The sequence below is a fragment of the Cygnus olor genome, chromosome 2, assembly GCF_009769625.2.
Source record: "Cygnus olor isolate bCygOlo1 chromosome 2, bCygOlo1.pri.v2, whole genome shotgun sequence".
In the NCBI taxonomy this organism is placed as follows: domain Eukaryota; kingdom Metazoa; phylum Chordata; class Aves; order Anseriformes; family Anatidae; genus Cygnus; species Cygnus olor.
In genome coordinates this window covers 117,592,756-117,620,321 of record NC_049170.1, presented here as the reverse complement: position 1 = coordinate 117,620,321, position 27,566 = coordinate 117,592,756, and the positions used below count along the sequence as shown (strand labels likewise).

The 27,566-nt window shown below is 39.3% G+C and overlaps 1 protein-coding gene across 5 annotated transcripts in view; it reads right to left on the bottom strand.

Annotated features, from left to right (window-relative positions):
• The window catches only part of SNTG1 (syntrophin gamma 1), a 363,432-nt gene extending 351,226 nt beyond the window's left edge, over positions 1–12,206 (bottom strand). For 4 of the 5 annotated variants that reach the window (XM_040550360.1, XM_040550362.1, XM_040550361.1 and 1 more), the window contains exon 1: positions 11,777–12,206. The gene's annotated coding sequence lies outside the window, so the exon portion shown is untranslated. The remainder of the gene's footprint in view (positions 1–11,776) is intronic. The other variant, XM_040550363.1, reaches the window with a different exon arrangement.
• Between the last annotated feature and the right edge of the window lie 15,360 nt (positions 12,207–27,566).

Below are 27,566 nucleotides of genomic sequence, written 5' to 3'. Positions count from 1 at the left end.
TCTAGTGTATTTCAGTAAATCAAAGACTTCCCAGAATGATGAAAACTGAGCTTGCTGTAGAAGAACATCCTCTCTGTGGCAGAGGAAGACAGAGATGATTCAGTCACACGTCATGCCTGCCATGTTCTGACAAAACATCTGCATTCTCCTTCCAAGCAAGCGAATCAAGACTGCTAGGGAAATCTGCAGTAAAGCAGTGATGAAGAATATCCCAAGAAACCACTTCTGTATATATAGAGCAACATGCAGTGTCTCCTTACAGCAACTACAGGACTGAGGAGCCTTCTGATTTCAAGAGGCAGTATCCATCAACTTAGGTATCTGCTGCATGTAGCACAGTAAGTTTCCATCTTAGAACAAAGCAAAACAACAACAACAACAACAACAACGGAAAAATTTGTCTTTTATAACCCAAAACAACCTTTTTGTTAAATACACAAGCTATTTCCTGGAGCCCAGACTCAAGCACCAAACCTCATTCTGGCTCATTTTTTTTTCTTGTCTCTATTATCAAACTCTGCACAAATAACGTAATGTGCACAGATAAAAAATGAGAATCACTGTTTTCATAAAATATGTTTTTTTACAGTCTGGGAAGTAAGACTTCCATAAGAAACCACACACACACAAACAAAAACACTGGAGTTGAGAGGAAGACAAATATTTGGTCAATCACCTATTCATTCAGTTCACACAAACAAGATACCACTGGGACCAATATAGCATTTCACTGAATATTTAAATGCTAGATCCTGAGATTGTAGGTCCAGGGCTTTAATACATCCTGAGGTATGGATCTATTAGGTGCATTAATAGCAGAAGGACAAATGAGAATGTAACTGCTGTCCCTTCTCAATTAGCTTTATTGAGTACGTCATGGACTGTCCTTTCTGCATATTTGTGACTAAGAACCTGGCTATGCCAGCTCCCCAACATAGCCTATGGCTGCACATGGCGCTGATCTATGATTTAGACTATAGTAATTATTTTTATAAGTTACTTCTTTATTGATTTTTTGCTTTACTTTATTTTACAATTTTAAACAATACATCCCTCTGGAAGTCTGACTTGCAGACTCTAGAGGGACCCACATCCTAAATCAAAGGCTGCACAATAGGTGCTATTTAGTATATACACTGTTATTCCCAATCTAGAGCTTCTTGCATGTATACTGACTGTGCCGGATTTGTTTGTAGTCAAAAAATCAAAGGGCAAATACTGACCCCAATCTACACCCTGAATGTGCCCCAGTACTGTATATACAATTGCCTTGTATAAGAGACCATAATTATGGCATGTTTTCATTTTTTTCTCATCATTTCTGTATTTTAGTCAGATGGTGTTAAAAAACTTCTTTTAAGTAAAAGATGGTATTTATGTAATTATACCTTCTTTTGAAGCTAACAAAATGCTTTGACGAACAAACAGATGGGTGTTTGGGGTAAAACGATAGGTTTCAAACACACAGCAGGACAGTTTATACATTTATAAATATGGGTTACTACGACAGATGTATATTTTTAAAAATAAAGGACTAGCTTTCCTCGCAGTATCGTCTCAAACTATTTACATGCTATAAATCTGCAGAAAGCAACATTTAGCTGTAATTGCAGAACTTCAAAGTACAGTATGGTTTTTGTGAGCTTTTGTGTAGATGCTTTTTCCTGCACATTAAATGTCTGCAGAGAGATTCTGTAGGTAGAAAGATCTAAAATACTTTTCCACCATGCAGAGAAGATAATTCTGGTGACATATAATGAAGAATGCAGTTAATCTTGTGTATCATTTTCTAACTGGAGTGATATTGACACTATATGATCCATGAAGGCGGCCTCCTTCTCATCTAAAGTCTCAGAAGTAGAATTATCATTTAGAAAGCTTACAATCATAATTTTACACTTTTACAGGTGCCTTTAGAGGTGGTTCCAGCTATTTGTTCCAGCTCTACTTGCTGGAAAGGAAGGTGCCCTGACAATTTTCCTAAGGAAATTAGAATTGTGAAATGAGATCCATAACTCTGTTTAGTCCCTACAGACTACTGCAGAGTCTGCTTCAAGCATGCGCATGAAGTTCAATTTATTGCAGCATTTATCTTGAGCCAGATACATGTGTATATACATGTATGTCAGGGAGAAAAGAAAAGAAATCCTTATGATGCCACTTTTGCATCTCTCCTAACATGAAACAACCTGAGGGTCTCACCGATTTCCACTTTGCTTTTTGTGCTAATCTCAGATAGCCTTAAGACCTCAAATAGGGCTGCAGAAGTGAGTGGCCTAAGGATGCAACTGAATTTCTGCTCATGAGGTCCTGCTTTAAATATGGGGAATTTATGGGGCTTCTGGGGAGCAGTGACACAGCTACAGTCTTTCCCAGACATTTCTCAGATGGGCAGAGAACATCCTTCTGGCAGAGCTCCTCTGCATGAGTAACAGGTCTGTATTTCAAGGACATATTTCAATTACTGAACAAGTGCAATCTTGGAAGCACGACTTTCCCCTTAAGAACCCAGACAGCAGCTTTCTCATCAAACACCTTGCTTCTGTTCTTCTTACAGTTCTTTGTCTGCTTTGTCTAAAAATGCAGCTACTCACCTTTTCCTCTCTTCAAGGGTCATATATATACTCTCTCCAACACAGCATAAAGAATTGCAAAAGTACGCCTACTGCATTATTCTCCTTCCTTCTTACAGTCTACTTAGACATTCACTAATGCAGTTACTGATAGTCTCAAGCTTACAGGCCTGTGGCCATTGAAGACCTGTATAGCAGGCATACTGCTGTGTACACATGGCAGTCAGAACTACTATGCAGTAGCTAGCAGAGAAAGGGTTTTGTCATTTTAGACTTCAGTCAGTAAAAGTTGAAGAAAAATCCATAGTGAAAAATATCAAAGTTCCCTATCAGTACCCTTAAACACCTACTATCATTCTTTCTAATGAACAGCTGGATGTGACATCTTATCTGCATCTTAAAACACAAGGATTGTCACTCTATCTGCTGAACGGTCATCACTGCTGCCCTTCATAGCACTGTAAATCAGCAGAAGCTTCTGCTGCATTTGGTAAACATTTCATTGACACATGGAAAGCATTATTTTATTTCCTTTAAGAAGCAAGTAGGGGAAAGATGCTTGTAAGTTTCTTTGGGGTTTTAGCATTGAGATTCAGTGAATACCTCCTGGTTCCACCACTGATGTTACCATGGTATGCACAGTTAGGCTGAGAAATTCCCTTGAAAGGTAGCATCTCTCCCTGCATGAATGTTATTATAATGTCTAAGGTCAGCAGCTGTACCGTGCCTTGTTCTAAGAAAGCACATCTAGCTACATTCACCTGCATATGTGGGCTAAGTCCCTGACTGTGATTTCCTATGACAAGTTATCATAGCTTGTCCCTTCAGTACTACAGGACACGTACCAAGTCTGCAGCTATTTCTCAAGTAGCACTTCAAATCAGGTCTTAATCCTTCCCTACTGTTACTCCCTAGAAAATATATTTGATTCTTCTATGGCATATTTTTTTTAGAAAAGACAGTCCTCATGTTTCTTCATAGTGTTTAAGAATAAAAACATGTCCTGAAAATGAACACTGAATAAAAACATCAAAATACATTCCTCTTTGAATCTCCCATAGCAAACATTAGTGTAAGAAAAATGTGTTAGAAGATAACACAATGTGGTGAAGTAGGCACCATACTCTGAGGACTAACTTTCGCAGAGGTGTTGGTCTGTATCAGCTAGAGAAAAACTCTTCCCCTAAAACACAGCATCATGCAATCCTAAACCCCACTGGGTGTCAGGCACTTAGCAGAAGCTGTACCAGGCTACAAATTCCATTTTTCGTAGATGCAAGACCTTCCCAGGAGCTTGTCCAGATCACTCTGCTCAGATCGTCTACCTACACAGAATCAGACTCTCTTGTAACTACTGGATTCACAAGGCTGAAATAAAGAATTAACAAAAAATGTCATTTGAGCTTGTATTTTCCCCCAAAAGTCCTTCTCCACTACCCACACCCTATACTTTCTTTCAGACATCTCAGCCACAGAACCTGGTGGCTGAGGGATTCAGGTCTTTGCCAGATGACCCTTTATGACCTGAATGTTCTCCCACATACTGGCCATTCAGCCACACTAGATTAGATTCTCTTAACAAAGTATTCAAGGATTATTATTCAAAGATTTGATAATTTAAAACATTTCCCGAGTTTTACTATCATTTCCACTCCTGCCTGTCAGGAATCTGAGGGATATGCATATATAGCCCAGGTTGACAGACTTCTCCCTTAACTAGACATACCAACCAATCTGCATGTCGGTATCTTTCCTGCAGAACTGCAGAATTTCCCATCTTACTTATGATAACAGAAGCAGCTGTACATCAATTATTTAAAGATTATGATCTTTGGCACATTATCAGCTTTCTTTAGAGACAATATTCAATACAGCAGCAACACGACAAGGTAACTGATTGGACCAGTAAACCTACATAGTCCTCCCCAAAACAAACAAACAGAAAGATTGTATCAAGACAAACTATCATTTTTACACAAAAAAAAGAGCAAGTTCAGGGCTGAAACCTGAAAATAAACTTGCAAATGATAAGACTTAAGTAATCTTGTTTAATGCTGAAAGAAAAAAAAAAAAAGAAAGTGGGGGTGTCTGTATACAATGTGCAACTCTAACAGAAAGGTCCAGTTTATTTAAGGAGATGCTGGATGATGTTTTCCTAAATTGCCAAGAGGGAACTGGTCACCAAATTTTTCTTTTTTCCCATTTCACAAAATGCTTTCCCACAAAAAAAAAAAACAAAACATGCCTTTGCTGAAGTTAGACAATTGCAGCTAATATATAACTGTGAAGAGTAATTATAAAAGCCAAAATCAAGTCTGATTTCAAACAGAAAAAGTCATGGACTCAGTTCTGTAAACATAGAGTACACAAATAACAATATATTAATATTAATAAGCAATTGTATGCAAAAAAACCTACTGAATCTCAGACCTGAGAAAACAATCAATTGGATGTAAACTGTACTACATGAGCAAAACAAATAATGTTGCAGATCAACCTTGAAATTCTCATTTCAGGAAAAAGTATGGTAATATCATTATGAAGAGGCTAGAAAAGAGATAGTAAGAGGTACATAAAAGGACATGTTGTGTAGGATCACAGCAACACATGGGAATACCAAATCACCAGTAACAACTGGATTTCTCCATTAGTCAAAGCAAGCAATGAATGATGCAGTCTGTCTCTCAGAAATAGGAATTAAAAAAAAAAAAACAAAAAAAAAACAGAAGTAAACTGCAAAAATATACAGCTATTCAAATGGTGTTGAGAGCATAGATAACAATACAACAAAAATAATGTATAATTACTGATCAGTGAGATCAGCACCCCATCAGGGGGAAGCTACTGAATGTAGTAAAAACTGAAGTTGCTTTATAAAACAGATTAACAATCTGAAATTTAGGTAATTTTAATGAAGACATGCCAAGAAAGTAGCCCAGACAACCTCACAATTACAAAAGACATCAGCTTGTGAAAAGTAGCATACGATGAACCATTACTACAGATGCTTAAGAATTAGCTAGTTGAAAGACTAATGGCATGGTGTATTTGTGCATTCAGTTATCCAGGAACACCTTTCCCAGTCTCAGTGATTTAAAGAAAAATGAAAAGTAATAATCTGCAGGTGCTGTCACGATTTCTATACACTTTACTTAGAAATGTCTAACAGTTACAGCAAGCTTTCTCTGGAAAAATTCTCTCATGAATGTCACTGTATTTGACTGAGAAGTTGCTTCAGCTGAAAAATCAATATAGTAGTTATTTTTGCACTTACATTAATAGAGTTGCTTAGTTTGCCAACAGGGAGCCCTGCTACTAACTGCACCCCTGACAGCAGCCAAACATGTCATATTCATAGTGCATTAACCGCTCTGGTTTCCTGGAACTATAACCCCAGTTTGCTTTCAAATCCATTCCTCCATGTTATTAAAGCCTAACGCTGATTTTGAAAAGAGTACTTTTTATTATATATTACACTCTGTGTTCATAAAGTTGTTTCATAAAAAAGCAAAACACATAATGCGTAGAATTAGAATGAAGGCACTCCGATTTTTAAAACCCATAGGCCTGATGCTGATTCCTGTTCATAAATCTATCCCCAGGAAGAGCTCTGTGCATGCACCCGTGTGTGTTTTATTACATGGCAATAATTGCCCTGCACAGACCAAACCTATATATATTGCCTCATAAATGTTTGCCATTTAATAACTGATTAAAACAGGTATACAATGAACTGTTTGTGAATTCTGCTTTATTTAGGAACATTCAGCTGTGAGACCAACTGATAATGGATACAGGCAAACAGCTGTGTGTGATGAAATCTAGAGCTGCAAGACAACCGTAGAGCCAATGATTTTTGCCTCCTTTTTCACTCAAAAAAAAAAATCTGATTAAAGTAGATCAGTTCTCAAAGGCTGTTTATAATATACATGAAACAATAAGAGAAAGAGAAGAGATGCAAGCATAATTGTAATTGCTTTACTTCTTCAGGGGTCAAAAGCAAGCCAAAAAAAATCAATGTCCATTTATGTAGGAGAAGCTGAAGCATACAGTTCATTATTCACAACTGTTAAAATAGTCAATCAAAACATTTTGCCATGTGGATGACTAGAAAAAGCTATCTCACATAATTTTGAATGATGATATATTTAGAAACAGCAAAGCGTTTCATAAAAAGAATTTCAGAAACAATTATGCAATTAAGAATCAGTGTTCTTATAGTAAGGCAAATGATAACAACTATATTATGGAAGAATATCAAACTTTGAGAAGATTTCTGAGAACCAGGTATTATACCTGTTGGAATCACTGAGAATTTTACATGAAATTCAATAAAAATAGCAAAATAATCTTTACACTGAGGAATAATCACAGGATGGGATTACTCTCACTGGTCAGATTCTGCCATCTGTACAGGATGATTTCAAACTCCATCTAGTTTTTGACAGAAAGGGGAAGAAAAACAAATGCCATCAACAACACTCTCATTCTTACTTCTTTACAGATAGCCATATTCTTTTAAATAAATTTAGTATTACAGACGAAGAAAAAAATCGTGTATTCTGCTTTATTCAAACAGCCTTTGTTCAGACTTAAATGTAAGTCTACTTAATTAATTTGACCAGAAGCAACGTAGCATTTCTACATGTTAGAAAGAGTCATTTGTTAGAAAGAGTCATTTCTAACATCTTCAAGAAAGCCAGTATACTGTCCCCTATTTGAAAAAAGTTTGTGCTTGAAAAGCAAGAAAAGAAAATATAATAAAAAACCTATAGCATAGTCTGATGAATGAACTGTTCCTCTGATACCATTATTTCAGCAACTCCAAGCAATGAACACTTCAGAAGTGCTTGATGACATCAGTTTAAATAGCACCTCTTTGAAAGAAAATCTCACCAAACCAGGCAAGAAACACCCAAACCTAACAGCAAGCAGCAAATATATCATAGCAAAAAATTAACAAATAAATAAAAATTCCAGCAATCTTAAGATTTGATCTAGATTATAAGTACCTGCAGAATAGTCAACTGAACCAACAATCAGTTGTGCTCAAGGCGACTGAAACTGTGAGCTCTTTCACAGACTCAGTTCCAATCCAGGTATAGAAGGAGGAAAACATCAGTGCCCTTACCTCTGTCACATCTCACACTGAAATTTCAGTGGCCATTGCAACGCACCCTGCGAGCTCCAGTTCTAGGCTTTAACTCTGTCTCGGGGCTTGTGCCATACCGGGAACATCCATCTCCATTCTCAGAGCAAAACGGACATGCTGTGTGCAGCTCCTGGCAGCGGGGCACCTCCTGCTTTTCACGGGGAAAGGTACTGCACAACCTTCCAAAAACGATCCGTGCCTCATCACTGAAGTTGTTCTGAACACCAGAGTGGCACAGCAAACTTTGCACAACAACAACATTTACCCATGTTTTGGCTTTACAAGCAAAGCCTCGTCAGTTAGAACAACCGCACACAGGTAACTAAAATCTACTCACTCTAGTATCACAATGAACAGCATGTACATTTTTGTCCAACACCACCCAATGTAAACTGGAGAGCAAGGCATGAAATTAATCCCATACCAAACATTTTTCTTAATTAATCTCCCTCTGCCCATTACTTTAATGAATTGAGGAGAACAAGTCCTCAAGGAAGAGCCCAGCCCTTGGGTCGTACACCTCCAGACTCATCACACAATGGCATGAGCCACCTCTTTTGGCCAACTTCAGCTATTTTCTGAAGATACAGCTCAGAGTCCCAAATGACAATGACAGCCACAAGTATGCAGTGGAAGAAAGCTTTGTTTCCACTTATATAGCTCCTCTTCTTCATCAGGAGTAGACACACCACACACTAAATCAATCTCTGAAGATGGACAGATGTCTCCCGTTAGCAATTAAATACGCATGTGAATGTCACTGACAGGGCCTCCACTGCATTCCCTGGTGTTAATTAGAACAGTATATTTGAAGCATAATCTTTTTTTTTTTCTTTTTTTAAATGTATGCTTCCTCTTTCTCTCTGCTCTCTGATCTGCAACAGGAATGCAGAAAATTTAGGTTGGCCACAATGACAGTAAAGCTTTCTTAGTCTTCCAGCTACGGCAGGTAAAACTCAGGGCAAATACCGGAGGTAGGCTGTGTTGTAATCATGCTGAGCTAATGTCACAGCAGACTGCCAGAGGTGCATGTTGATGCAGCAGATTTAAATTGGGATTCAACCCACCCACATTCAGTTCTTTTTCTGGAAACCTGAACTGAAAGCATAGTCACGAGAAGAGCCAAGACCACATGTTAAATCCATTTGACACTTATAATTTGCTACAAATCCTTACCTTTTTAACAATGCATGCAAGCAAACCTGGCAAAGACAACTGGTAAGGAATACTGACAGTTTCAGTTTTCCTAGTGGCTCAGGCACAAGGGCCAGTGCTAACTTACAAGCATAAAGAAATAGTACTTGTCTGAGCACTTCAGAGTGAAGAATTGAGAACAGAATACAGCTCTTTTTAAAATATAGTGTATATATTTACTTTAAGACTAATAGAAATGATATACTCAACTTGGTTGGACTGACTGGAAAAACCTTACTTAACTGTTGATATGTTTAATTTTGCTTACAGGGCTTTCTGTCAGTTCATGAAACATGTCTGACAAGTCAAACAGCACATCTGAGCAAATATGGAAAAAATCAAGAAAGAAATGTAATGTCTGAGCTTACCCTGAAAATTCTGAGTCAAGTCAACATCTTCTCTATTAAAAGGTTTTGCATAGTATTAAATTAAAAAGGTATACCATAAAGTTGATTATACTATACTCTGGAAATCTCTGATTCAAAAGGTACAAGCAAATTGTGATACAGCACGTTAAAGGAAATGCTAGAATAGCTTTACAGTAAACAGTATGATGGACACTCCTGAGTTCTTAAAAATTAATAAAAACACACATTTTAAAGTATAAATATGCAGAAAGGTTTTCTGATATGTTCCAATTCACAGTTAAAGAAAATATGTGAAGATAAAGGGCTTTGATTAGTATCTTAGAAATCATCGCTTTGTAAGTAAAGACCCTAGGTCTTACCTTCCCCTTTCAAGTTTCTAACAGAAAAAGGAAGGCTTCTTTTCTTCTATCAGACTCTGTGAAAACTTGGTTCTTTGGCCATGTAACAGAATGAAAACCTGGCTGTAAGTGAAAGTCTAGAGCAGTATGCTCTTTAATTTAGTGTTGGGGATCTTCATTAGATTATCTCATAGCTATGGGACAAGACACTGCAAAAGCCAAGTGATACATCATTAAAGTATGTTTTCTTCCTCTTGAGGCAAAGAGAGTGTATAACATTAGATTAATCTGAAGAACTAAAAATAAAAGGAAGAACTGGGCTCTGTAATATGCATCAGAAGTGGCAAAGCTGATACAATTTTTAAAACCCATTTATTTATGTAATCAGGTATAAGCAGTTACTTATGTTAATTGTGGAAAACACCGATGTGATATCTAGCTCAAATGACTTCCAGATCAGTGCATGCTTCAGTGTTTTATGATCTCTCTTGCACATGCCTAGTGAAAGCCTGCCACTCTGCAACAGAGGAAGGAATTACTACAACAAAACCATAGGTACACTTTATTAAAAATTACACTTTTTTTGGTATGACGCAGAAGCTGAGTGCTTTAAGTAATGGGCGAATTTGTGTCCCGGAGCGTTACAATGGTTAGTCTAATTGTGTTTTACAGTATCTTCAGGGAGTCAGAAATAGGAACCACAGGAAAGCTCTCCTGAAACTGCACTGAAACAAATGACGTCCCCCTCAGCCAGCCTACCCACAGGGAGCTCCATCCACCATTACAGGAAAGGCTCACTTTATCTTTCTGCTATAAACTTGAGTTAGCTGTGTACTCACTGTACTGCCAACCCAACATCTTTTAATCCTATTAGTTTTGCATCTAAGTAAAAATGTGTATTCCAGCCTATAAGAAGATCTGCTCCTGCCAGCAAAGGAAAGTTCCTCGACCTGGAAAGCTCTGAGACTGCCCCCACACACAGCTTTGCTAGAGATCTCACTGATTAAAAAAAGAAGTATCCAAAACCCACCAAATGTTTCACACACACCGACATTTCTGCAGGAGCGTACGCTTCCAACACTGCAACTTACACTCTCATCTCTGTGAGTGAGTTATTTCCCCAAGCCTACACACACACACCATGCCCGGTGCCCCTGCTGAAACTACTGTGTTCCCTGGAGCTGTCGGAGCTGTTAGTGAACTGTCAGAGCCGAGCTATAAATCTGTGTAACTGCTTTTATTCTGTGATGCTCTCGTGTTCGAACAGAACGTACATCAAGGTCGCTGTAAAAGATCGTAGTTTTCAGGCTCAGTGAGAAGATGCCAAGGAAATCAATACAAGCAAACTTAATTAAACACGGTCTGAAGTTCTGTCTTCTCCCAAACCAGCCCAGAATTCACCTCTCTATCCCCTGCGTTTCAGAGACAGGTGTTTCACAGATACTGGAAGGCAGGCTGCTTAGCTTACGTGCTATCTGTGCCGAAAGGTGAGCAGGAGTATTCATTCTCCTGCATGTGACAGCTCTGCTCTGAGCTCTGTGAGGTTTTAACAGGAGATTACAGACCCGTGGGCCTGCTCCTTTGAAGTGGAGTTCCTCCAAGCGCAGAATTAGTCCCCTGCTTGCAACCCGTGCTCTGTATACTGAGATGCATTACGGCCAACTTTTTGTTCCACGGCAATGTCCAGCCAAGCAATAAATCCCCGTGGGCTAAAAGCGAGCTAACAAATGCGACAGGGTAAACCATACCCTCGCAGCAAAAAAGCACCTCGGAGAACATCTCCAGGCAGGACATGAGAAAGTTAAAGGCATGAAAACCAGAGCTCCGGGTTCACCACCCCCCCGCTCCCCGAGCGTGTCCACAAGGCTCACGCGCAGCCTGAGCCACCAAGAGCCCTCTCCAGCAGGAGCCACGGGTGGGAAGCGACTTGGGAGGCTCCTGCGATCCGGCTGCAGCCGTGCACAAGGGAACAACAAGGCACGGTGCTTTGCATCTCCTCGATGCTCCCCGCGGCTGCCGGCCGGGCGGCGGGGCGCTCCCGGGATGCACCCCCATCCCCATCCCCGCACCGCCCGCAAAAAGCAGTGGGAGGCAGGCAGCAGAAAGAAGTCACTCGAGGCAGGAGTAAGGCGGCGAAGAAGCAGCACTTACTTGCCTAGACGCTACCGCCGGGAGACCTCCTCCTCTCAGCCGGTGAAACGCCGTGCCGCTCGTCCTCCTCGCACCGCTCCGCGCCGTTTCCAAAATATTTCCACCGGGCGCCGACGCATCCCCTTCCCGGCTCAGCCGGAGCGCGCAGGGAGCCCGGCCGCCGCGCCCCGGAGCGCGGTGCCCATGGTGCCAGCCACAGCCCCGGCAGCTTCCTCGGGGAGAAGGGGGGGGCTCCGCTAACGCGGCATCGCGGCCAGCCGGGGGACAGCGAGGGGCTCCCCGCGCCCTTCCCGGAGACGGAGCGGGGGCGTGCGGGGAGGCAGCGCCGCCCCTCCGCGGCGAAGAGCGGACAGGCGAGGCCGTGTGAGGCGAGGCGAGGCGAGGCGGCGCGGCGCCGCCACCGCGGCCGCAGCCCGCCGCGGCGATACCGGCCCCGCCCGGGACCCCCGCCCGGCGCTGCCGGGGCGCTCCGTGGCGCCGCCCCGCCGCTAGATCCGCTGACGAGAGGCCCTCCCCCGGGAACGGGCCGGGCGCTGTGGCGGGGCTGGGGACGCCGATGGGGCTGGGGATGGACCCACAGGGCTGCGAGACCCCGCACTCGACGACGGTGGAGTCCCCAGGCCGCTCCCCCTCACTCCCTCGACCGGCCGCCGGCTTCTTTCTGCTCAACTTCCCCCACAGTTTCTCCCGTTTAGTTTTCCCCCGCAGCTTCTCTGCTAGCCTTCTTCTTCTTTCTTCCTTCTTATTCAGGCTTCGTGGAATGAGAGGTAATTCCCTTACGAATCTTACAGTTTTAGTCTTCTTCTGCCGAGCTGCTGCAAACAAAAATGTTTCTGTTCCCTTTGAATTCCTTTTATAAATATTAACTCCAATAATGCGTGTTAAGCCATTAAGGGGGAAAAAGGATTTTAAAAGGCAACTTCGTGCAAGCTAAATGCAAAGATAATAGAGTTGCTCTGAAGGGTATAGTTATGCATTGAGTTGATAAATGCATGAGAATATGCAGTGATAGGTTTCATGCCTAATTGAACAGATTTGTACTTCAGTTCCCATCTAGAGATACAGATCCTTATTTTTCCCTGTTTCTTAATACTGATTGATGTTAACACACTTCTTGATAGCTACGAGCTAACCAACTTATCTGCCCTATTGTGGTTCCACTGAAAGATTGAACGGTGTGAGCTGACAGTTCCCCTGACAAGACTGAAAAAATAAATGATTACAATTATACATATATTAGGGCTAGGATGATTTAAATACATGTCTGACAATTGAAATAAATGAAATGTAATGAATTGAAAACTATTCCCAGTCAAGCACAGAAGTGGAGCTGTAACCCTCCAGAAGTGGAGCTGTAACCCTCCTTGCTCATGCTCTGTGGAGAAAGACAACACTCCACCCTTGAGAGCACAGTCTTTAAACAACATGGATGTGAATAATCTGTTACCATCTGCTAACTACCCCAGCTAGACCCAATCCCACAGCAGACTTCCAGCAGGGACAGCCTCCGATGTGTTCACTGTTGAATCCACCTTCACACACTACTTTAAAGCCTGTGTACTGATAAATTGATACATGCCATGTTCCCTCTAGCTGTAGGAAGAGCCGTCATCTTTGATGGAGACCTCTCTCTTCTGTGTCACAATGAAGAGTAGGATAGTCTGTGTAAGCAAGATTCATTTTCGCAAGAGAAAGATGTTAACATTTTCATTGCAAGATCTTTCAAACTCTTCCTATGTTTATCAGAATACACATGCTAGTTATAACTTTTATTAGCAGAAAGAATATGCTGAAGAGAAACTAGAAAACCAGGTGAAAAGTGTGCATTTTTAAATCATTATAAAGCTGAATCCACATGATTGTACGAAATATGCATGACTGCCAGTTTTACACAATATTAGAAGGTTAATTTTGTTTTGCATTGTTGCTTCAGGCAGCATGAATACATCATAGCGATTTTATACGAGTAGAAATCACATTTCAGGTAAGTCTAGCATGTAGTCAAGAAGGTGAATTAACATTTAAAATCAGAGTGGGTGAGACAGAATTGTTTTTGTGTAGTATGGGCAATTTTCATTAAGTATCACATAGTAAGCTGGTAGTAGGTTGGCAGCTGTGTTGTAGGTTCTGCAGCATCAGCAGTCTGACACCACTCGAGTCACTAACACAGATGAAGTGACAGAAGATGAACAGTGTTAAAAGATGAAATAATAGAGGCTAAGCATGAAGAACAAATGGAATTATTTAGAATGGAATTATTAGAATTGTTTATAAAGAGGGGGGGTTGGGGGATAAAAGGAAGAATGTCACCCCACAAGAAAGCAAGTGACATCTTTTGTAAAATTGTATTGACTATCTATTTACAAGAGGTCATTTGTCCTCTTTTTCCTTAGAAAAATTATTACAGCACCCAATCTGTTTGTTTGTTTTCCTAGCTAAAGCATAGTTTAATTGTGGGCAGTGATTCTGACATTTGGCAACAAAACACTGGTGCATACATCCATCACACCAGGCCCTTACTGTGGAGGCTTTGGGATTTGAACAGGAGAGAACTAGAGCCTTGAAAAAGGGCAAAAAAACCTACCTGTAGTTGTGGAAAATTAGGATGAACATAAAAAAAATGTTACAGATTATTTGGGGAGTGGAGGAAAAGCCTTTATATCCAAAATCACTGCAACAGATGGTTGTCTATTCATGTAGTAGGTCTTACTACATCTGAACACATCATGGTTATCCACTGGTTATCCTTCCTTGACAGAACATAGCTCATTACCAATTTGAAGCCATCAGCAATATCAAATACACTCCAGTCTGCAAATGGAGACAAGGTGTACTCCTATTTTGTGCATGAAAATCTGTACCAGAAACCAGGCATGGTTGTTCATTTACACGGATGTTCATTTACACATACTTTTTTTTGTATGACAAAGTGCCTTAAATAGACCTCCAGATGCTCTTTTAGTTCCTAGAAAGTACTGAGTCTTATTTTATCCCTGTCAAAATACTCAGTAAAAAGACATTATCAGTCTGTAAGGAGATCTTTTTAAGCAGAATATCAAACCAATGGAAGTTAAACTCACAGTAGTGAAGGGCTTTTCATTGACTCTATCAAAATAGAATTCATTTATTTTCAATACCCACTTTTGGAGAAGATAGCTATCAGAATAGTGAATGTAACTCTCTCAAGGACAGGCATCACAAGTTTTATAATAAGTAGGTCACAAGGTCATCTATGAGCAGCATCAAACTCTCGGTACTCACTATATTGAAATACAAATGCAGAGTACATTCCCAGTTTCTGTATTATTTTTAATTTCCGTTCACAGACTGGTAACAATCCAAACAACTGAGTCCAGAAAAGTTTAGGAATATATTCTCTCTTGTTTCCCCACATCTAGATTAAACTAAACTTGAAGCAAATACTTGATTTACCAGTATCTGTCACGTGTATAAAATAATGTGTCATTTTTCACCATGGCTTGTAATCTGAAAATCTGACAGGGGAAATGATGGAGACCAAAATAGCCTTTACAGTCTGTGGGTGGCTAAAAGAAAGTGCTGCTATGCTCCATAATATTTCTTGCTGCTGTGATTTGTTTCTCAAGAGCTCGTGTCAATCCGTTTAAAACTCACACTCATGTAGACCCGAAGAGAGACATGGGGGTTTGTTCAGGCTCGAACTGAATATGCTTATACATTTAAATCCCTCTTTTCACATGGAAACAGGATATTAGCAATTCCATAAATTCCATGCGAATTTTACTTTGAAATTCCGAGCTTTTCAAATCATTTCAAAGCTTGGAGCATTTAGACCCATCTACGCTAAAACCAAACAGCAGAGAATCTCAAAGGAGTCAGACTGTGAAGTTCATAGAGTTAAACTCATTCCTTAATACCAAAGCTTACATGCAGCCTGTACATCATATTCAGTACTGTTGTTATTTATGCTAGTCTGTAATTGGCTTGCATCTCATTAATGGGTATTTTTAATCTATGAGATAATTTGGATAAAATTATAAGAAAGGATTTTAACTAGTTTCAGTGAAGTTACCTGTTATCTGCCTTAGTAATTAATTTATTAAAATCAATTATCACAAGAGCAAGTAACAAGTCAGAGGCTATAAATAGTAGAATCTAAGAAAATTATCAATTGCTTTTTTTCTGTATTATCCTCGCTAAAAAAAATTCTCTCTGCATTATCACACAGAAATTATCCCATTTCTTTGTCAAAAGAAGATAAAATTGCCCTCTGTATATTTAAAAATCAATTTTGCAAAGTTCAAATTTTTCCCCGCTTTGGAAACCAAATAATTGATAAAAGACAAGGATTCAAAACCAACTAACCTAAAGACTATAGCATTTATAAGTCTACAAAAGAAAGCCAGAAAGATAAAAGATGACTGAGGATATAGAAGAGTTTATTTATTTGAGCTTCACATTTTGAAGGTGATGGTTAAAAGAGAGAGTAGAATTCAAATATGAAATGTCATCTGCAAGTGATATCATTGATCATAGTATTTTGAAATACATGCGGATACAGCTACACTTTATAAAATGATTGCTGTATTCCTGGCATTAAAAATCATTTGTATATCCTCACTTGAGACCATGTTTATGGACGGAATAAAAGTTGTAGCTTTGCCCAGAAGTTGAAACATGAACCACTCTGCAAAAAGTTAAGGCTTAGGTACAAAATTTCAGCTGTTACAAATAATCCCTGACAGATGGGTGTTAGACTGTGGTCTACCCTGCATCTTCAGCCTGGCTCCAGTGTCTACGTATGGGAGGATGAAGAGAGCAATGACTATTTAATAATCATCAAGTGCTTTCAGACTGCTCAACGTTTTGTTCACATGAAATCATAGCTCCCAGTCAGGTAGAGGGGATAAAAATTAGCTGCTTCTGTGGCTGCCGAAGAAATGGGGTGTGGGATTAGCTGGCTATGGATGAATGAGGCAAGCCTTCATGGCTGGAGCTCCCATAGCATCCCTCTGACCCTTCGATAGAAAGGGCAGCTGCTTTAGCTCAGGCTTCCCTCAGTTGCACTACAGCATCATAGTGCTCTATAAAAGCACTGGACAGTGAATTCAATGTTTGCCATAAATGCAAAAATGGATGCTTCACTGTATGAGGAACATGATAAGCATATGTAGGCTGAGCAGTGTATGCTGATGTTCAGTATACATGAAAAGGAAAGTTCATTGAACCTAGCCTAGATTGGTAAGGTAGTTTTCCACAATAGCTACCTCTGCTAAGCAGTTTCATTGCATGATGAGTTTAGTTTGAATAATCAGCATTGCTCTTCCATCATTGTAGCCTGTCTTGAAGTTTGGGGTTCTTTTTTTTCCTTCTCCTTACCATGGATTAACAGTTTACAGCTGGGAAAATTCCCATCACCACTGTGTGCTTCTCCCACCACACTTTGGTGCCATCTGATGAACATGAACTCTCAAGTGCCCAGTTCTCTAGGGTTTAGTGACTCTGGGCTCTGCTCAGTCCCCAGCTAATGTTGCACAGCCTTTTATCTCATTTCAGCACAGCCCGTTCCTACTTCTAGGCCAACTTGATTAGCTATGTGTCAGAAAATTCATTGCTTGCCACCTGGGTGTTTTTCTGTGGCTTGGCCAGGTGACAAAGACGCAAAACACAGATGAAGGACATTAGCAAAAATACAGATAAAAGACTGTTGTTTTTTCCCTCTTGTTGTTATTGTTGTAATTGTTTTTGTTTTGTGTTATTTTGGTTTTTGTTTTGTTTTTGTTTTTAAACAGACTACTTGGTCACAACAAGCATGGTGTTATTTACTGTGCTAGCTTGCCAATGATCTCCCACAAAGCCTAATGTTGTCTGCTACTTCTCTGCTTCAGTCTGATACAAATGACATTACTAGCATAGCTTCATATGGTTCCCTGATCTGTACCATGGAAGAGACACTCTTAGGTTTCCTCTGCCATGAACTGCTGTTCCAAAACAGCTTTTCTGAGCAGATTGCTGCTGAGAGCTCTGTAGGACGTGCACATTCATGGATAGTGTCAGAGTTCTGCAAGGGTCAATGGCTCCCTGGGTGCCAGACTGCTGTAGTGACAAAGTCAGGTCCATGGGAAGGCAACCCACAGATTCCAGTTCAGCAAGGTCCATAGCCAGCCACAGGCATAGTTATGAGAGAACCACAGGCAGGCCAACCTACAATGTGTGCCTGTGTCCTACAGCAGGAACTGTGCCCTGGGGCAGAGCTGAAACATGGTCCTGGGCCCATGGGCAGGAGTTTGCTGGGGTCCCAGAGGAGATTGGGCAGGAACAATATGGACAGGGGATGTCCTCAGGACCCTCCTAGTTCATACAAATAGAAAACACATTTCTGTAGATGAATGCCTGTAACCACAGTGAAGCAGGGCCTGCAACTTTACTGAAGTAAGCCTACGCTAGGACATTCTTACTGCAAAGTTTTTCTGTGCTGTGTATGTGTGTACCAGATTATCGCTCATTACAAAAACATGAAGGTACTGAGCTGAAGCTCCAGCTCTGATACAGTATTTCCCAAGAGTTGTTGATTTCAGGGCAAAGTAAGCCCTTGTGCAATTCCAGCACTGTTTTGCTCACAGTTAAAAATAAATAAATAAATAAATAAAGTAAAATAAAAACACCCACGCCATCTTATTCAGAAATTGTGAAATGAGTATTTTTTTATTAGCGTAAGTAACACTTGCACAAAGTGTTTCTCATTTTTATATAAGGAAAAACATTTCTACATGGTGAGAAAAGAAAGGCCAAGGAGAGTGTACCCCCTCTGATGGATGAGAAGGGAGAACAAGTAAGGACAAACATGAAGAAGGCTGAGGTACTCAACAACTTCTTTGCCTCAGTCTTCACTGACAATCAGGCTTCCCACATCTCTCAAGTCTCTGAACCTTTAGGTGGGGGCTGGGGGAGCAAAGTCCCTCTCACTGTAACCGAAGAGCAGGTTCGAGACCACCTGATGAAACTGAACAGGTACAAGTCTATGGGGCCTGATGACATGTATCCTAGGGTCCTGAGGGAATTGATTGATGTAGTTGCCAAGCCACTCTCCATCATATTTGAAAAGTCCCGGCAGTCAGGCAGGGTCCCTGGTGACTGGAAAAAGAGAAACATCACTCCCATTTTTAAAAAGGGTAGGAAGGAGGAGCCAGGGAACTACAGACAAGTGAGCCTCACCTCTGTGCCTGGGAAGATAATGGAAAATATCCTTCTGGAAGCAATGTCAAGGCACATGCAGGACAAAGAGGTGATCTGAGACAGCCAGCATGACTTCACCAAAGGCAAATCGTGCCTGACCAATCTGGTGGCCTTCTACGGTGGAGAGACTGCATCAGTTGTCAAGGGAAGACCAAACAACGTCATCTGCCTGGCCTTTGAGACAGTACCACACGACATCCATATATACAAATTGGAGACAGATGGGTTTGAAGGGTGGACCATTTAGTGGATAAGGAATTGGCTTGAAGGTCACACCCAGAGAGTGGTGGTCCATGGCTCTATGTCCAGGTGGAGGCTGATGATGAGTAGCGTCCCTCAGTGGCCTGTTTTGGGACCGGTGCTGTTTAATATCTTTATCAATGACAGACAGTGGGATCAAGTGCACTCGCAGCCAGTTTGCAGGTGACACCAAGCTGAGCAGTGCAGTTGATACAACATAAGGAAGGGATGCCATCCAAAAGGACCTGGGCAAGCTAGAAAATTGAGCCCATGCAAACCTAATGAGGTTCAACAAGTCCAAGTGCAAGGTGCTGCACCTGGGTCGGGGCAATCCCAGATGTGAGTAGAGACTGGGAGAAGAACTCAGTGAAAGCAGCCCTGCAGAGAAGGACTTGGGGGTTCTGGTGGACAAAAGGCGCAACATGAGCCAGCAGTTCATGCTTGCAGCCCAGAAGACCAACCGCATCCTCAGCTGCATCACCAGAGGGGTGGCCAGCAGGGCAAGGGAGGTGATTGTGCCCCTCCGCTCTGCTCTTGTGAGGCCCCACTTGGAGTGCTGCATCCAGGTCTGGGGCACCCAGCACAAGAAGGATGTGGGTCTGGAGGAGGGCCACAACGGTGATCAGAGGGCTGGAGCACCTCTCCTATGAAGAAAGGCTGAGACAGCTGGGGGTGTTCAGCCTGGAGAAGAGAAGGCTCAGGGGAGACCTCATTGTGGCTTTTCAGTACTTAAAGGGGGGCTTATAAAAAAGACAGAGAGCAACTTTTTGTTCAGGCAGACAATGACAGGACAAGGAGGAATGATTTTAAACTAAGAGGGGAGATTTAGATTAGAGGTTAGGAGGAAATTCTTCACTCAGAGGGTGGTGAGGAACTGGAAGAGGCTGCCCAGAGAAGCTGTGAATGCCCCATCCCTGGAGGTGATCAAGGGCAGGTTGGATGGGGCTTTGGGCAACCTGGTCTGGTGGGAGGGGTCCCTGCCCATGGCGGCAGGGGTGGAACTGGGTGATCTTTGAGGGCCCTTCCAACCCAAGCTATCTTATGATTTTTTGTTTCTATGGTACCCTTGAGGTGTTCCTTTGGAGATGCAGTCAGCAGCAATAAAACCAAGGAATAAATTCAGACTATCCACCTCTATTTGTCTTTCATAGTAATAATTCGTCTTCCAAATATTACATCTCTATAAATATATATATTTTTTTCCCCACAGAAGTAAAATGGAGGTGTGGATAACCTTGGTAGTTTTTTTCAGTGTATATAGAGATCTGTTAAAACAAAGAGTGATACATGCAGCATCTTAGTCCCAGATCAGTGTTATGGTCTTGCTGCCTGCATTATCCTACCCCATCTTCGAGGGAACTACATGGATCAGGGGCATCTATGGGAAAGCTTTAGCAACATTTACAAACACAGAGGAAACAAAATGACTGTCTTTAAATATAAATGTAAACAATCATTTTAGCAATTCATGTAACATAAGTGCCCCATATCCTTAGTAATTATTTCCATCAGGGAAAAAAAAAAAAAGCAGAAAAGTGTTGCTGAGTTGTAACCTTAAAATCTTGATACTGCATTTAATATTCCATTTCTCTAGAAACAACACATTGTCTATTTTCTGCCATAGGTGACTTGCAAGTTGAGTTCAGATGATTAGCTTCCCTCTGAATTTCCAATGTGTGACTTTTGCAAATTTTACTGTATTGTGCCCACTAGCTATTCATTAGCTCATAAATACAATTTTCTTTCCTTTGTTACAAATATTTATGTAAGAATAATTCATTTATTCTCATCTGTAAACATTTAATTATTTTAGTAGACTTCTGTTATCATAATGAAATGTTAACTGAGGAAAAAATAAGTACTATTTAGATAAACCGTATGAAAGTATTTATTGCTTTCAGAAGGGTAAATTGACTCTTAAGTACATTTTGATCTTATTTCTCCCTTAGTCAACTCTCAAAAATGATTTGATATTATCTGCAGATGTGATGAAAATAGCCATAATTCAATAAATACTTAGATATTAATTACAGCTTGTTCATGATGAAAACAAACCACTTGTCAGTATGCAACAGTTGGACATTTTAGTTTGCAAAGGTTAATTAGCCTTCAACATGGTGCTCAGCTTTAAAAACAAGACAGAGAAAGTAAAGATGCATATCAAAGTAATCATAATTTTCACTGCAGATGTTACTGGGAGATGAAGTATAAATGGGTCAAGGATCTGTCACAAACTTATGAAATTCTTAACAAAACCCATCATGGGTAGAGTTGCATGGCTGCAAAATAATGTAAATTTCTCTTATTTTTTCCAAGAGACACTAGCCAATTAGTTAGATTTTATGCCTATATCATTATGAATATTTTAAGTACGTTAACATGTATTTTGCTTAAATTTTAATAGGGAAATATTTGAAATTGGTCTTGAGTTAACATTTATTTTCCATTATTGATTAATTGCTCTTCAAACAAACAAGCATAAAATCCTGGAATTTGCATATAACTTGATAAAAAGGAGTTTTAAATATGTGCCATACATTCATTTTACAAATTAAATCATTGTGAATTTTATCAGTTATATCAGACCATAAAAGGGGAGAAAGTTCACTTTTATTTAACAGGAAATGCTGTGTTGTTGATGTTTTAATGAAAATAAATGAAGACAAAAATAAAATATCTCAATTTTTTTCAGTTATATAAATACAGAAAAGCTCCTTTAAACTAAAAAAAAAAAAAAACCTTTGTAGTGTTTTCTTCTTTTGCTCAGTACAGTGAATTTAGAAGCTATTCCAAACAACAAAAATCTATATTTCTTATCATATCATTTTTTTTCCAAAGCTTACTTCAAAACACAATTCTGTCAAGCTGACTTGATGCCTCTGTGGCTCACCACCAAAGTGCTTTTGATACATTGGCTTTTCAACAATGGAAGCATTCTACCATATATATATATATATAAATCATACTAATTCTATTTATAACAGAAAGTCTATGTACAGCTGCATAATGCAAAGCTGCTTTGATTGCCATCTGAATCCAAACTGGTATTGATGGGTGCTGATATGTATCAAAGCTTCTCCATGCCCTTGTATCAGACTGAAGCTTGGAATGATCCCTTGCAGCAGCTACAGTACAGAAGTTGATGTACAGCTGCCAAAAGATAAATCATTTACTTTCAACACCTGTGCTGCCTTCTTGCCTTCTTTTTTCCTAGAAGTTTTACATTAGCATGCTGGCTCCATGTCTGCAGAGAGAAAAGACTATTTACCTGAAGCCATTTAAGGGATAAAGAGACAAATTCTCTGAGAAATACTCAGAAAAAAAAAAAAAAGTTGAAACATAGCAATTCTCATTATAAATCTTATTTCTGATAAAAAAGAGAGGGCTTTCAAGGAACTGCCATATACATAAGATATTCTTATTCTTCCTGGTACGACAGGTGAAAGTTTGTGTTAGGCCTTTCCAGTTCTCTTGTCTAAATTATGTTTTTTGCTTGTGGCTTTCCCTGGTCACAAAATGGTTTAATACTCCTGGATCACAGAGAAGAATCACTTAGGAGATACTCCACAGTCTCTTGTGATTAAGTACTCAATTAAAACTACAATCCAGATGTGAAGATCCTGTGGAGAGACTCTGAAGACTGACATTTGGAGCTGAAAAGGATCTTAGAAAACCTTTTACATCTGTCTGGCAAACTCAGATTTATTCCCATCGAACTTGATATTCTAGTCTGGGCGATAATCCAAGATCTTTCATGAAAGATGAGTTCCCTGAAGCCTCCTTAGTATTGCTAGTTCTTAGATAATGGGGCTTAAAGTCTCAAGACACCCTGAGATCTTTCAGCCCTGAGCTGTTCTCATGTTACAGGCTTCTCTAAGCTGCATCCTTCTGAAATAGTAACAGCTGAGATGCTTTCTTCTGTCTGATTTGTTTTGATATTGTATTCAGTGAATCTCTCCTGTCCACTGTTGCTCATTCAGAATGTGAAAACATGAACATTTATTTACATGTTCTACCCAGCTATGTCTAACACTCTAAGAAGGAGAGAGAAATAGTAAATTAGAGAGCTGTTTTCAGAACTAGGGATAATAATGTTAATATTTTTTAATAGCAGATGGTGAGTGTCATGGGGAGCTGTGTGCATGCCTACACATACACAGTACAAGTCTCTGAAAATCAGCAATCAAAGCTCCTAATACTCTAAAGGCAGGAAAATATTGTAATTTTAAAAGAACTCTGAAAAACTGAATGATGAATTTTTGGTGTTGTTCTCTCTGGGTGCCTTTAATTCAAACGCAAATAATATATAACAGCATTACTTAAAAGAATGTATACAACATAAAACATATTAGAGATTCAAAGAAAAGATTTTGAGTTTCAATGATCACAGAATCAGGGTCAATTTATGCATCTATGTATAGTAAATCTGTGTGCAAACATATAGAACATATCAAGCTGGAAATATTCCAAATATGTGTAGAATTTTGATACAGATGTTCTTAAATATGTATATATGTATATATATATTAGACTCATGTATATAAGATACATATATATATGTATATATATTTGACTCATGGCGTGTTCTTTATGGTCACTGGCTCTGGTGAGCAGCTCCCAAAATTCATGAAGAATACACTTGATTGCATAATTACAATATTCTCTTATTTAAATACTAGTAGTATATATATAAAATCTTAGTATTTTAGGTGAGAATTAATCCTTTCAGGTTACAAGCTAGACAGTCATTTTGGATTATCACTCAACATTTTTACTGTGTAGTTCATAAATCAATCCCACCAAGTCCATTAAAGAAAAAATTGAAAACCCTGAAAAATCCCAATTACTACTATTCCTTTAAGTCAGTGCTATGAAAGGCTGTTTTTATCAATTAGAAATTTTATGGAAAAGTCATTCAGGTTTATTAAAAATCTCCCTACTATAAAGCAGTACTAAAAGAAACAATTCTTAGTCTGGTTTTAATTTAACAGTAGTTAAAACTGACATAATAATAATAATAATAATAACAACAACAACAATAATAACAATAACAACAACAACAACATCAACAATAATAATAATAATAATAATAATAATAATAATGCTGTTCCTTTAGTGTATGTGGATTAGAATGTAGAAATTGCTGCATTCATATTTTTTTTTGTTAAAAATTAACAGGAAAGACCATATTTGTTTCTATGATTTTGACTCAAAGACTAATAAAGTCATTGGAAAGATTCTTTCTCCACTTATACTTAGTTGCCTGATGGCCCAGATGAGGGAAGTATTAGTTTACTGATGTAGTTAGTTTGGGGATGAAAAACCTGGCACCATGTTATAAGGAACAGGGGATTAACAGGAATCCCTCACCTCTCATACCATTTCCCTGATTACCAAGCAACAGACTTCTTCCTGAATCAAAAAGATCACATTCTATAGTCAAAATGAACATTTCAAAAGAATTTCAATTAGCAAAAATGTCCAAAAGGTTTTGCTTTTGTTCTGAAGTGGAATGGAAACAAATCCCCAAATCTCAGTAGTTGCTGTGAAACAGATTTGTTGTCAGCTCTGCTATTACCCACAGAGGGCTTTGGATCAGACCCATTATCCCTTTAATCTCTTTATGTCTCTCCCATGAGCAGAGGACAAAAATGAAAAAGGAAAGCCCTGTGCATCCGTGACCTAGATCAGACTACGGAGCTACCAGCTAGAACAGTGAAATTTTATTGCTCAAGTCCTTCTTCTACCAACAAGCTATGCTATGCTCTATCAGTAGATAAAGGAAAACAGAACGCAGAAGGACAACAAGTAGTATATATATGTATGTATACTTTCCTTTTATCTAAAGGAAAATATGATGTGAATGTCTTATATATTCTAGAAAAATGTATTTAACAAATATGGCTATTTATTGGCAATCTCTGATAAACTGGAAGCACTGCTTCTATGTCCCAACTCCCAGTTTTATCTACTGAAAACTATATGAAGCAAAGCAAAATTTGAGTGATCTCTCTGCTTGGAACCACTTGTGAAAAGAAGAAATACTGTTCAGCCTTCAAAATCAAACAGTGCTGGTTAACTTCCAGCCAGGTTCATAGTCACTGTAGCTATTTCTGTAATTTACTAGCCTAGTTCATTGTTTTCTGTGTGGGAAACATGGTAATTATGAGTGGGAATTACTGACAGATGTCTAGCATTTTGTGACACTTTTCATTTGTAAGGGTCTGAAAATCATTTGTATATCTTTGCTACACACATATATGAATTGAGTCACCAGTGATGGTGACTGTGACTGTTACACTGCTGGTTAATTTTTGGTACATAAAGTAAACACTTTGGTACTTCCTTAAAGTTCAAAGATAAGGTACCCCCAGATCACACATGAAAGTTTAGTAAGTACTGATTTGTTGTTAATGATAATTGTGCATTTATTAATTTGATATTTAGTAGGCACAGAGAAAGTGTAAATGACTATAGTAAGAAACTGGAATATTTGCTGCTAACACTGTCATAATAACAAAGAATCACAACCGTCTTGGTTATTTATTTTCAAAACCAGTGATTGTCTCAGTGTTCATCCTTTGATAAAGGAATTGTATCTGCAGAGTACTCCAGAATTGTATTTTCATGCTGTTTAATATATACTATACTCTCACCTCTTGATCTACTTGCTTCAAAATATTAACAAAATTAAAGTTGCCCCGTTTTTGTGCCTAGAAGATTGATTCTGCTTCAGATGTCATCAGTGATATCTGTTGTCCCACAAATGAGAAAATAGCTAACGTTACAAAGGTAGCAGATTTGAATACAATTGAAGTCTCTCTGTTGATAAGGATTTTGCTTATTAGAAAGTACAAAGAGATAATGAAACAAATAATTCAGTATCCGTAGGCATAATAGGAGCAATAAATAAATAATATCGCCAGGGGAAAATGTGCTTTTTTTGATTATGCATGTTACCCACAGCTTTAAGCAGTATGTGTGCTATCAGAAAACGTTTTTTTTTTTTTTTTCCTGATAAGCAATATCTGTCTGTATCACCATAAAAGCCAGTCAACACGAACACACACACACACATACATACATACGCAGATAGACATACACACAGGTGCATCTCTACACAAAATGTTCCTGCACATAGATGCAAAAAATCTGTGAATTGCATATTAACCCTACGCATGTATAAAACCTTTTGCAGCCTTGAAAAAAATACTCCACATATCTTTGCTCTTAGAAAAAGTCTGTTATCCTGAAGTTTTGCTGACAGAAAATGAGATGAACAAAACCCCCCAACTCTTGCTTTTACTGCCTTCTGTTTTAACTTTGTGAAATGGATGTTGCATTTACAAGGTTTTACCGTTTCTGTTTCTTTAAAGAAAGACAAATGCCTCTGCAGTATTGCTGTCAAGAGTGCTGTAGCAAGTGCACTTAGGCTATGTCTAGACAGCACAGCAGATAAGCATCCTGGCATGCCTGGGGTGCCAGTCCTCAGACACCCCAATCACGGTTGTGTGATGTTGCTCCTCCATGGCCTTATCACTCATCTTCCTACCTGTGGAGATGAGGATGTAGAGGAGGGAGATAAGGCGATGGTGCACTTCTGGGTTTGGTTCGGATACTTTCTGGGCTCCTGCAGTGCAAGTATAGTCTTGGAGACACTCCTAATGTCCACTAAAATCACTGGAAACTTTCTGAGTAAACACCTACCTCAAATGTCCCATATCAAGGTAGAGGTTATGGAAAGAAAAACACTAACAATGTTTATCTGAGAAAAAAATGTATTTATGAATAACTGCAAGCTCTCAGATTATTTTAGGTTCTCAGAATAACCAGATTTGTTTAAAACCAAGATCTGGATTCATTATGTCACATGTATGAAATTTTGTGTCATTTCCATATATCTTTTGATTTTTGAACTTTTACAACAAACTAAACACAGCCAGGCAGAAACTTGAAATAAATCAGGCATATTCACACAATATAATTCAGTTTCACCAGATCACAGGTATCAAATGGAAATTCAATCCATTAAAAAGTTTTTCTAACAATGTAATTATCAGTATATGTTAATTATTGTACAGCCAACAAAATGGGTCATAGACTCATTCCTGAATGAAAATGCAGTAATTTATCTAATCAAATCCCACTGGTTCTCAGAAGTGCCCAAAATATTATTTAATGTGTTAAAGAATACCAAAATAAATAATTTTCAAAGCTTCCAGACCCCAGCAATATATTTGAGATTTTGGTTAGAATTTACTGAGTTGCTGTAGAGGGTTTACGTGGCAAGGTTTTGGTAGCAGGGGGCCATAGGGGTGGCTTCTGTGAGAAGGAT